This window comes from Triticum aestivum, chromosome 5A (genome assembly GCF_018294505.1).
Source record: "Triticum aestivum cultivar Chinese Spring chromosome 5A, IWGSC CS RefSeq v2.1, whole genome shotgun sequence".
Lineage (NCBI taxonomy): Eukaryota > Viridiplantae > Streptophyta > Magnoliopsida > Poales > Poaceae > Triticum > Triticum aestivum.
The window spans coordinates 420,177,101-420,190,187 of record NC_057806.1 but is presented as its reverse complement, the minus strand read 5'-3'; positions in this window follow the sequence as shown (position 1 = coordinate 420,190,187).

Genomic DNA, 13,087 nt, shown 5'->3' with positions numbered 1-13,087 from the left:
CCGCCAACCGGGAGCCGCCACGTGGGCACCCCGGACCACATCGCCGCCGCACTCCCCGCGGGCCCGCGCGGCCCAGGCCGGGCCCCCCGGCCCGCATCGCCGCCCGACCCGGCCACATCGCCCGCCTCCTCGCGCCGCCTCTCCCTCGTGCCGGTCGCTGCGTCGCCCCAAGCCATCGCCGCGCCACGCAGCTCGCCGGCCGGAGCTGCTCCTCGGCCGAAGCTCCTCGCCCGCGCACCCGCAGGCCGGCGACCCAACTCCGGCGCCCACCTCCGCCGCCCCGCGCCCGTCCTCCTCCGCCGCCCCCGCGCCCGTCCTCTCCTCCGGCAAGCTCCGGCCGCCCTCTGCTTCGGACTTCGGCGAAGGCCCCCGGCGAACCTCAGTTTGCGTGCCCGATCTAGATCCGGTGAACAGTAAACCCTAATCCGGAGGTTGCATTTTTCTCTAAGTCCCAGAAATTCCGATCCAAGTGCTCATGTTCGTAGCTCCATAACTTTGCATCCGTAGCTCCGATTCATGCATGTAGCATATCAAAATGTTCATCTCAGAGAGTACATCATTTCATTCCATTGCATCATTTTCATTTGAGTTCATCTTGATGCCCGAAATGCTGTTAGAAGAGGGCTACTTGAGTTAATTGTCAGATCTGCTACTCCGTTTAGGTTTTTGTCATTTTTGCCATGATTAATGTGTACATGCTATGCCCTGATGCTCTACATATGTTTTGTTAAGGGTTTTGTCATCTTTCCAGAGGTGCAACCCATGTATTTTAGTGATGTGTGTGGTGTCTTGTGCAAGCTTGCAAAGTGGTGCACTTGCTAATTCTGTTTTCAGGGACTTAGTAATTTCACTAAGTCCTGGAGCTGTTTATCTCATGATGCCATATGTTCTTGTTGTTTCCTAGTGATCCCATGCCTCTTTTGAGGATGATCAGTAAGGGAGTTTTGTTAATATTGTAGTTCTCTATCCATCCATGTCTTTGTTTGCAATTATAGAGCACCCTAGCTTGAGTCAATCGAGCTCTACTTTTGCTACTTTGTGAATCTGGGCAGATTGTCAATTTGTTTGCAATTTTGCCGGTGATGTTGTAGTTGATCCATGCATGCTATGCTATTGTTCTTGCCATGTATAGCTTGCATTTTGTGCCTTCTTGATGGGTGTATGCTTGTCTTGCCATGACTTGCTCTGTAGTGAGTGCATCGAGCTCGTAAACATGCCTACCTGAGTTATATTTCAGCATGTGCCAGTTTTTCACTAAGTCTGAAAACTGATTATGTTTTTGCTATGTTCACATGCTTGCAATTGTATTTTCTGATCCCTTTTTGCTCAAGGTCACTAAGGGACTTTTGTTAAGCTCTTTGAGTATCTCCATGCCATGCTTTACTTTGCCATGTTCAGGTCCTGTAGCATGTAGTTTTGTAGCTCCGAAGTGTGCTACCTAATCTGAAATTCCAGACAAGTGTTGATTTCACTAAGTCTGGGATCTGTTTGTCATATGCATTTTTGCCATGCTTGTTTGAACCTGTTAATGGATGAATTGGCCGTAGCTCAGTGCTAGACTTTTGTTAAGCATCTTGTATGCATCCCTTCCATGTATTTTTTTTGTCATGTTTGGTTGTTGTAGCATGTTCATTCCATTACATTTAGATGCCTACTTGCTGTAAATCGCAGACCGGTGTTATTTTTGAATCGCTTGCCATTTCCAAACCGTAACTGCAATTCCGGCGTTCTTTATATCGTTTTCAAGCGATTTCACCTCATGTTTCCAGTGGCACACTTGGATTTCCAAGTTGAGGCCAGTTTCATGCATTTCCTGTCATATCTTGCATTTTGCATCCCGCATCGCATCCCACATAGCATATCATCTTTGCATCGTGTTGTTTCAGTTTGCACGTGGTTGATTGTATCTTTGTTGCTTGTTTGTCTTGTTTGGGTAGAGCCGGGAGACGAGTTCGCTAATGAGGAGCCCGTTGAGTTTGCTTTCGAGGATCCAGTCAACTCTGACAACTGTGCAGGCAAGATGATCATACCCTCGAAATCACTACTATCTTTGCTATGCTAGTTTGCTTGCTCTTTTGCTATGCCATTGCTAGGATGCCTACCACTTTCTTGCAAGCCTCCCAAATTGCCATATCAAACCTCTAACCCACCATTGTCCTAGCAAACTGTTAATTGGCTATGTTACTGCTTTGCTCAGCCCCTCTTATAGCATTGCTAGTTGCAGGTGAAGATTGGAGGCCGTTCCTTGTTGGAACATTTATTTTACTTGTTGGGATATCATTATATTATCGTGTTATCTTAATGCATCTATATACTTGGTAAAGGGTGGAAGGCTCGGCCTCTCGCCTAGTGTTTTGTTCCACTCTTGCCGCCCTAGTTTTCGTCATATCAGTGTTATGTTCCCGGATTTTGCGTTCCTTACGCGGTTGGGTTATAATGGGAACCCCTTGATAGTTCGCCTTGATTAAAGCTTTTCCAGCAATGCCCAACCTTGGTTTTACCATTCGCCACCTAGCCTCTTTTTCCCTTGGGTTACCGGAGCCCAAGGGTCATCTTATTTTAACCCCCCCAGGCCAGTGCTCCTCTGAGTGTTGGTCCGAACTGAGCTGCCTGCGGGGCCACCTCGGGGAAACTTGAGGGTTGGTTTTACTCGTAGCTAGTCTCATTTGAGTGTGCCCTGAGAACGAGATATGTGCAGCTCCTATCGGGATTTGTCGGCACATTCAGGCGGTGTTGCTGGTCTTGTTTTAACCTGTCGAAGTGTCTTGAAGAACCGAGATACCGAGTCTGATCGGAACGTCTTGGAAGGAGGTCTATTCCTTCGTTGACCGTGAGAGCTTGTCATGGGCTAAGTTGGGACTCCCCTGCAGGGATTTGAACTTTCGAAAGCCGTGCCCGCGGTTATGGGAAGATGAGAATTTCTTAATGTCCGATTGTAGATAACTTGAACCTTAATTAATTAAAATGAATCAAGTGAGTGTGTTACCGTGATGGCCTCTTCTCGGCAGAGTCCGGGAAGTGGACACGGTGTTGGAGTAATGTTTGCGCAGGTTGCTCTCTAGTTCCTCGCTCGCGCTTTGCCTCCTCTTCTCGCTCTCTTTTGCGAATAAGTTAGCCACCATATCTTGCTAGTCGCTTGCTGCAGCTCCACTCATATTTACCTTGCCTTACCTATTAGCTTAAATAGTCTTGATCGCGAGGGTGCGAGATTGCTGAGTCCCTGTGGCTCACAGATTACTATTATGCCAGATGCAGGGCCTGATGTTTCCGCTCCAGGAGACACGTATGAGATCAAGTGGGAGTTCGACGAAGACTCTCAACGTTACTATGTTTCCTTTCCCGATGATCAGTAGTGGTGCCCAGTTGGGGGTGAACGGGACCGTTGTCGCATGTTGGGTTCTCTTTTATTTTGGCGCCGTAGTCGGGCCATGAGTGTTCGGATGATGTAATGTTATTTATGTACTTGATTGACGTGGCGAGTGTAAGCCAACTATGTTATCTCCCCTTTCATTATTATATTACATGGGATGTTGTGAAGATTACCTAACTTGCGACATATGGCTTCAATGCGATTATGTCTCTAAGTCGTGCCTCGACACGTGGGAGCTATATTCGCATCGAGGGTGTTACATTCGTTTAGGGAAGGGAGCTCCATTGGATCCAACTGCTCGGCGAATTCCGAGCTGACATGGAGGCTGTTTTTGATGACCCAAGAAGTCATCGTCGGTGCAGCGGTCGAACAGGCAGTCATGACGAAACTGCCTAGCCGGAGAGTTTGGCCGACAGCCAGAGCTCCCCCAGCAGTAATGTTGTTTTTAATAATGAGATGAGGCATCCTTCCTTACGGTGACGTCACAGAGGAACTCTCAATGAAAGCACCAATGTCGGTGTCAAAACCGGCGGATCTTGGGTAGGGGGTCCCGAACTGTGCGTCTAAGGAGGATGGTAACATGAGGCAGGGGACACGATATTTTACCAAGGTTCGCGCCCTCTTGATGGAGGTAAAACCCTACGTCCTACTTGATTTATTCTTTATGATATGAGTATTACAAGAGTTGATCTACCACGAGATCGGAGAGGCTAAACCCTAGAAGCTAGCCTATGGTATGATTGCATGTTGTCCTATGGACTAAAACCCTCAGGTTTATATAGACACCGGAGGGGGCTAGGGTTACACAAGGTCGGTTACAAATCAGGAGATATCCATATCCGTACTTCCTAGCTTTCCTTCCCCGCCAAGTAGAGTTCCATCCGGACACGAGACGAAGTCTTCAATCTTGTATCTTCGTAGTCCAACAGTCCGGCCAAAGGATATAATCCGGCTGTCCGGATACCCCCTAATCCAGGACTCCCTCACCCGTGACATCATCATGGCAGAGGAAGCCATACTCCCACGATGGGCTATCAGTACGTCATGCACGCGGCGAGCCCTACCTGTCTGTGAGATGCCCGAAGGCGGTGGGACCTGACGAGTCGGCACGACGGAGGCCGACTCCTAGCAGGCGGCTGTCAGATTTCGGGTTCCGGCAAAACCCTCAAGGTTCGAACACTAGGGTGCGCACGAAGATCTCTCCCTTCCCTAGCTCACCCACTCCCCATGATCCCAAGGCTCGGCACATCGAACTCAACGAACAAAGGACACAGGGTTTATACTGGTTCAGGCCACCCATGTGGCATAATACCCTATTCTAGTGTGGTGTGGTGGATTACCTTTTGGGCAGAGGATGAACAAGTACAAGGGAAGAACAGCCTCCTGAGGAGAGGTGTTCTTGGGCTTGATGAGCCTGTGTGGTTGAGGATGGAATGGATCCGATCCAAGATGAGTTGCCTCCTACTGTGGTGGCTAGTCCTATTTCTAGAGGCCCTGGTCCTCTTCCCAAATGTAGGCAGGAAGGGATCCAACAACGGACAAATTTGAAGGGAGACAACTAGTACAAGTTATCCTAACAAAAGGTGGTCTTCGCCTGCCAAAGGCTTTGGTGGTGACGCCATCCTGGGCTTCACGGTGACACCCGTCCTGTCGTCCTGCTGGTCTTGGTCTTGTTGCACCGATATGGAAACCTTTGCCTGATGCCTCGAGACTCCTCGCCTGTGCTTGCCTCTTTAGCACCAAAGAGGAAACGAGTACACTGCGTGCGCTGGCGCCTGCCTAGTGCCCGCCTAGCCTTGGTCGTCATGGCATGCATCATAGGAACCTCGCCAAGTGCCCCTCGCCTTCATCTCTCTGCCCCTCGCGAGCCAGTCTAGTGAGGCCGCCCCCGGGGAGGTCTTGCGCCATTCGCCTCGCGAGGCATGGCCCCTTGCGAGGGTCTTGAGTGTTTGCTGCTGAAGATGGGTCATACAGGTCCGCTGGTGGAGCCATGCCGTGGGCCGCAGGCAGGCAAGTCTGGGGACCCTTGTTCCCAAGACGCCGACAGTAGCCCCCGGGCCTAAGGCGCGCTCGGACTTGGCTTCGAGGCGAAGCCAAGGGGCAAGTGTGGAGCACCATGGGCCCCAACAGCCTGTCTCCTTGGTTGATGTGTGGGGACTGATGGGACGTGGGCGTCTCCGCTTCCCCACGCTGCCTCAGCTACTGCCCAACTTGACGAGTCCTTGATGCATGCAGAGAAAACCATCATTACCTGTGATCATGGGGGTCGCCTGTTGGCCTTCTCCTGCTATAAATGAGGAGGGTGGCAGAGCCCCCATCACCCATCTCTTCATGTTCCGTTCGCTTCTTCTTCCTTGCTTCATTGCTAGCAGCAACACCCACGGCTCCGGTGAAGAGATTCTCAGCCGCAGAGAAGGGGAAGGCCCGCCAGGAGGGGCCCGGCTCGCCGCCGCCCAAGAGGGGGCACGGTCGCCCACGGAAGCACGTCGCGACCACTGCCATGGCCCTTGCGGCCGCGCCCGCGCCTCCTCGCATGGTGGGAGCCACCCTGGTCGAGGCAGCCCCATCGATGAAGCTAGGCGGTGCATGGTTGCGCGGCCTCGCCTGCCGCACTTCCACTCGGCGGAGGTGCTGCCAGAGTTCGTCGTGTGGTCGAAGAACCCGGCCGGCACCTGGCTTCAGCTCCCATGCTTCTTTGCCGGCGAACTACCAGCCACGGGTCGAGGCGGTCTCTGGCTGCAGGAGGATGGCTGCTACAGCAAGGCTTCGTGGGTCGCGGTGGAGGTCTCCATCGCGGGCAATGCATCCCTGGCCCGCGGCTGGTAGACGTTTGTCCGCGCGCGCGGCTTGGGCAGGCAGTGTACCCTCCACTTCAAGTACGACGGCAACGCGACCCTCTACGTGCGGGTATTCGGGGAAGATGCTCGCTGCGTCGGATATTGCCCCAAGGACAACGACGGCATCGAGGTGCTCAGCCTTGGCGACGATCGTGACGAGGGTGAAGGTGGACTTGCCCTTAGCGCCGGTCGCGGCTCGTCCAGCTACGGCGGCTCTTCCTCTGGCAACAGCTCCAGCAGCAGCAGCTATGACCAGCCGCCACGCCGCTATGCCTGCTTCGAAGGTAGAAGCGGGTGTCTCATCGTCGCACCCCAGTGAAGCGCGAGGAGGGGTCTGGCTGAGTCCAGGAGGGCACCAAGGGCCTACCCTCATGAACCGCTGTGGGGGCACGCGCCGCTTTTATTTTGTTCTTTCCTTTCTTCCTGCATTCGAAAAAGAAACAAGTATGGGGCCCTGCAAGGGCGTGCAACAAACCGTGATTTCCAAGTCGCTATGTTATGTTTATTGTTCCTGTGTCGTGTTGCAGCATCAGTGTTTTATGTAGGCGTGTAGAGATAACTTAGCTCAATGTGTCTAAAGTAGTTTCCACCTCGTGAGGTGTGCATCTCCCAGCACCTGGTGAGACCTCCTTGCCATAGGCTTGGGAGGCGTCGAGGAAGTGCAAAAAGTTGTTAAGAAACTCTTTTTTCCAAGCCCAGGGCCCCAGGCACGGGAGGCCAGGACAAGTGCTCCGCATCGTGGTACTCGAGGGGCATGGGCTTAAGAGAGGGAGGCGCGCCAGCTTGCGAGGTCAAGCGAGGGTGCCTCACGAAGACCAGGGAAAACGCTCACGAGTGCACCCGTCCAGCCCCCTCGCGAGGCATGCGAGGGAGAGTACGGGCTAAAACAAAGAACTGAGGGAAGAAACAGAGGAAAAAGGCGATCAAACCAAGACGACAAGAAACACCAGAATGTGAATTTCCATTAAATAGGGGCAAGCCAACTACGGAAAGCAAATGAAAATCCACGTCCGACACCTAGTCTAGTCTTCTCACCAGCGGGGAGCTAAGTGCTGCCACTAGGACGTGGGAGGGAGCCCTCGAGGCCCGAGGGCGGCACTCCCGAGACTCCGGGGCATGTACAGCCCCACTCATCATTACGTGAGAGTGTCACGAGCGGAGACCTTCATAGGCACAGGGCCTTGCTTCACATGCACTGGGCCTTGCTTCATGGGTAGAACTTCCAGAGGTGCTGGATGTTCCTGGTGTTCTGGATGGGGACCCCGTCCTGCGTCTCCGAGCACACGGCGCCAGGCCTGGAGATGTGGGCGACCCTAAACAATCCCTCCCACATGGACGAGAGCTTATGCAGCCCTTCCCTAGAGAGCACCCGCCTTAGGACAAGGTCGCCCACCTCGAGCGTCCTGGAGGGGACGTTGTGGCAGTGATACCGCCGTAGCGCCTGCGGGTATCATGCCGCCCGAAGCATGGCTTCGCGGCGACGTTCCTCCCCTAGTACAAGGTCCATCCCCTGCATGGCGTCCTACTGCGTCTCATCAAATGCCAGGAACCACGCGGAGCGATGCTTGACCTCTTGAGGGAGAACCGCTTCTGCTCCGTAGACGAGGAAGAACGGGGTCTCGCCTGTTGACTTGGTGGCGGTGGTGCGGATGGACCACAGAACAGACTAGAGCTCGTCATGCCAGCACCTGCCGCAGGCCTCGAGCTTCTTCTTGAAGGTCCTGGTCTTGAGGCCTCTCGGGACTTCCACGTTGGCACGTTCGGCTTGACCGTTGCTCCTGGAGTGTGCCACCGAAGTGTAGTAGATCTACATTCCAAGGTTAACACAATATGTCTTGAAGAGATTGCTAGTGAACTGCGAACCGTTATCGGTGATGATGCGGTTAGGGACCCCGAACCGGCTCACGGGGCCCTTGATGAACTTGACCGCTAATCCGGCCGGGATGGTGCGGACAGCTTCTACCTCCGCACATTTGGTGAACTTGTCGATGGCAACGTAGAGGTAGCGGTAGCCCCTAGGCGCTCGAGGGAACGGACCTAGGATATCCAGCCCCCAAACTGCGCATGGCGATGAGAGCGGGATGGTCTGGAGGCCCTAAGCTGGCTGATGGATCTGCTTGGCGTGGAATTGGCAAGCCTCGCAGGACTTCACCTGCTCGGTCGCGTCATTGAGTGAAATAGGCTAGTAGAACCCGCTGCGGAACGCCTTACCGACGAGGGTTCGTGACGACGAGTGGTGCCCGCAGTCTCCACCGTGTATGATAGGTAGCAACTCATTTCCCTATTCCTTGGAGATGCATCACAAGGAAACGTCATTTGGCCGCTTCCTGTATAGCTCACCATCCTGGATGCAGTATGGCGTAGCCTATCGGGCCACGCGCTCCATGTCCTCCTCTTTCTCCGGTAGCGTCCCTTGCGCTAGGTATTCCTTGAACTCCTTGGTCCAGCACCCCTCCCGAGGCTCGAGCACCAAGATTAGGCGTGCTCCCGAGGTAGGGCCGTAGGCCGGGGCTCCCAAGGTAGGTGGTTGGGGGAGTTCCTCCCGTGGCTGCGCCAGCCCTAAAAGCGCAGGTGCTGCCGAAGCTTGAAGAGCCGCTCCTCGAAGACGCCGGGCTCTTGGGGTTGGCGCTTGGATGCCCTTTTGGCGATGTCGTCATCCTCCTTGTTGGTGCCACGGGGCATGTGCTGCAACTCTAGGCCCAAGAATAGCTTTTCCATTTTGCGTACCTCCATGAGGTATGCCTCCATGTGCTCGTCCCTCGGCTCGGATACCTTGTTGGAGAAGTTGACAAGGAGCTGCGAGTCGCCCCTGATGGTGAGGCGCTTCACCCCTAGGGTCACTACAGCCTTAAGGCCAGCGATGAGGCCTTCATACTCCGCGATGTTGTTGGAGACCTTCTTGCCTTGCTGGAAGCAGAGCTGCACGGCGTAGTAGAGCTTGTCCTGAGTGGGTGAGATGAGCACCGCTCCAGCTCCCGCGCCCTGGCGTGCGAACGCGCCTTTGAAATACATGACCCAGCCATCTGGTGCTTCACTTCCTAGCGAGAGGGATCGGTCCTCGCCTGCTTCAAGCCCTGGGGTGTCAGTCCATTTTGCCATGAAGTCGGTGAGCGCGGCTCCCTTGATGACCCTGGTTGTGCTAAACTCTAGCTGTAATGCTTGTAGCTCGATGTTCCATTCAGCGACTCTTCCAGCAGCATTGGGGCTCCTGAGTACCCTCTCCAGTGGGTAGGCCGAGACGACCTTGATTGGGTGACCTTGGAAGTAGTGACGCGGCTTACACGAGGCCACCAAGAGCGCGAGCAAGAGCTTTTGAGGCATGGGGTACCGTGCCCTTGCATCCCGCAGCACCGTGCTGACATAATACACTAGGTGCTTGACAAGGGCGGAAGCGTCGACGGGGCGTACGTCTGTTGGAGGTTGGCGCGTCTCTTGGGGTGACGGGACCCCAGGAGCCTGGTCGCCCACTGGGGCCTCTGTAGGCCTGTGAACGCTGCCTTGCTGGGCCTGATCACTCGTTGGTGTTGCTGCAGCTTTTGCGGTGCCCTCCAGGTTCTGTGTCGCCCCGGATGGAGGTGCGGCATGACGTGGCGAACCCTTGGCCTGGTGCTCTTCCCGAACCGCCACTAGAGCTGCGCTAGCAGAGCAGGGAGTGACGGCAAGGTAAAGCACCAGGGGCTCGAGAGGGCGAGGCCCACCATCACCGGAGGGCTGGTCAGGTATCTCTTCTGGTCTTGGAACGCTTGGCCGGCCTCAGGGGTCCACTCGAACGGGCCCTTCTTCTTCATTAGCTTGAAGAATGGCAGAGCGCACTCTCCCAGCTTGGAGATGAAGCGCCCCGCCGAGGTCACGCAGCCCGCAAGCTTCTGCATCTCCTTGAGAGTTTGTGACGGGCTCATGTCTTCTATCGCCTTGACCTTCTTCGGGTTAGCCTCAATCCCCCTATGGGACACGAGGAAGCCCATCAGCTTGCCGGAGGGGACACCGAACACACACTTCTCTGGGTTGAGCCGCAAGTCCACTTGGCGCAGGCTCGCGAAGGTCTCCTCCAGGTCCTGAATCGAAGTTCTTGCCTCCCGAGATTTTACCACGATTACGTCGACATAGGCTTCAGCGTTCCTCCCGAGCTGCTGACCCAGGGCGACGTGCATCAGCCATTGGAGGGTCGTGCCAGCGTTACGCAGCCCGAACGGCATGCAAGTGTAGCAGTACACCCCACACGGGGTCAGGAAGGCTGTCTTCTCCACATCCTCTACTGCCATCTTGATCTGGTGATAGCCTGAGAACACGTCTAGGAAGCACAGCAGGTCTCACTCGGCGGTGCAGTCGACAATCTGGTCGATGCGTGGAAGCGGGAACAGGTCTTGGGGACAAGCCTTATTGAGGTTGGTGAAGTCGACACACATGCGCTCCTTCCCACCTTTCTTCGGTACGACGACGGGGTTCGCCAGCCACTCAGGGTACTGAACCTCGCGAATGACACATGCTGCCTCCAGCTTGCGGGTTTCTTGGACGATGGAGGACTACTTCTCCGTGGACTATCGTCGCGCCTTCTGCTTCACAGGGTGCACATTGGGGTACACCCTCAAATGATGCTCGATCACCCCCCCTCAGGACCCCTACTAGCTGCTTGGGTTCCCAGGCGGATACATCCTTGTTCGCGTGTAGGAACCTCACCAACGCCTCCTCCTTGTCTGGGTCAAGGTTGGCGCCTATGGTGAAGGTGGCTCTCGAGGACTCATCTTCCTCGACCAGCACCTTCTTAGTTTCGGCCCGATCTTGAGTGAACAACTGCTTCTTCTTTGTCGGCGCGGCCTCCTTGGCTCCATGGATGGCCTCGTTGGCCGGTCGCGCCACCGTGACGGTTTTGAGGGCAAGCTTGAGCGCCGCCAGAGCCTCCTTGGTGTCTCCAACTATGGTGAGGACGTCCTTGCTACCAGGCATCTTCATGAGGTTGTAGGCCAGATGGGTCGCCGCCATAAACTGAGCCCAAGCCGGGTACCCGAGGATGGCATTTTATGGGAGGCCAATGCGAGTGATGTCGAAGTCGATCAGCTCGGTGCGGTAGTTGTCACGAGGGCCGAAGGTCAGAGGAAGGAGGATCTGCCCCAGGGGGCTGGTGGAGCCGCCGCCGACCCCGGAGAAGGGCTTGCTGGGGCGGAGCCATTCGAGTGGTATGTGAAGGAGGCTAAAAGCCTCCACGGAGAGCATGTTGAGGCTAGCGCCGCCATCAATGAGGGTCTTGGTGACAGCTACGTTGTAGATGGTGGGCGTGTAAAGCATTGGGAGCACGCCCGAGCCAACGGTGGTGACGGGGTGATCCCCCGAGTCGAAGGTGAGGTCGGCTTTGGGCGCCACCCAACCCGGGGGAGCTCCTTGCTACACGGAAGCGGCGCCGATCTGGCAAAAGAACTGCTTGGTGTGACGGTCTGAGGGCGGTGCTTGCGAGCCACTGAGGAGGGTTGTGACGGCGAGGGGCTCCGGTGCCGCGAAGCGCGTGACGAAGAGGCCGCGTAGCTTCTCCCAAGATGCCACTCAGGATCCTAGGAGGGTGAGCAGCCAGGCACGTGGTGCACCAGCGAGGGCCATGGGAAGCTAGTTGACCATGACCTTGTCGTCGCCCCCAGCCTTCAGGACAGCCTCTTCATATACCAGCAGGAAGGCTGTCGGGTCCACCGCGCCGTCATAATGCGGCTATATCTTTGGCTTGAACTTGGGCGGCCATTGTACCTGTCGCAAGGCGGGGGCAAAGGCTCTGAGCCCCCTGGCACCGTCATGGGCGTCCGTCATCCCAGCCGGAGGAGCAACGCCGGCCATGGGGACAGGCGCGGAGGTGGTGGAGCATGGGTCGATGAAAGGAAAGCTTCAGTGCACCCCTACATGCCGCGCCGAATGTTGGATTTCGGTTTCCAGCAAAACCCTCGAGGTTCGAACACTGGGGTGCGCACGAAGATCTCTCCCTTCCCTAGCTCACCCACTCCCCATGATCCCAAGGCTCGGCACATCGAACTCGATGAACAAAGGACACATGGTTTATACTGGTTTGGGCCACCGATGTGGTGTAATACCCTAGTCCAGTGTGGTGTGGTGGATTGCCTCTTGGGCTTAGGATGAACAAGTACAAGGGAAGAACAGCCTACTGAGGAGAGGTGTTCTTGGGCTCGATGAGCTTGTGTGGTTGAGGATGGAATGGATCCGATCCAAGATGAGTTGCCTCCTACTGTGGTGGCTAGTCCTATTTCTAGAGGCCTTGGTCCTCTTCCCAAATGTAGGCGGGAAGGGATCCAACAACGGCCAAATTTGAAGGGAGACAACTAGTACAAGTTATCCTGACAAAAGGTGGTCTTCGCCTGCCAAAGGCTCTAGTGGTGACGCCGTCCTGGGCTCCACGGTGACCTCCGTCCTGCCGTCCTGCTGGTCTTGGTCTTGTTGCAGCGATATGGAAACATTTGCCTGACGCCTCAGGACTCCTCGCCTGCGCTTGCCTCTTTAGCACCAAAGAGGAAACGAGCACACTGCATGCGCTGGCGCCCTCTAGGTGCCCGCCTGGCCTTGGTCGTCATGGCTTGCATCACAAGAACCTCGCGAGGTGCCCCTCACCTTGATCTCTCCGCCCCTCGCGAGGCAGCCTAGTGAAGCCGCCCCCGAGGAGGCCTTGCATCGTCTGCCTCGCGAGGCTTGGCCCCTCGCGAGGGTCTTGAGTGTTTGCTGGTGAAGATGGGCCGTACAGGCCCGCTAGTGGAGCCACGCTATGGGCCGCAGGAAGGCAAGTCTGGGGACCCCCGTTTAGAGGATGCCGACAGCGGCCGCCCCCCTTCCTTGGAGTCTGTGTGCCATTAACCAGATAAGATGGGATGTGGCTACAGTGAATGCGCGCCAG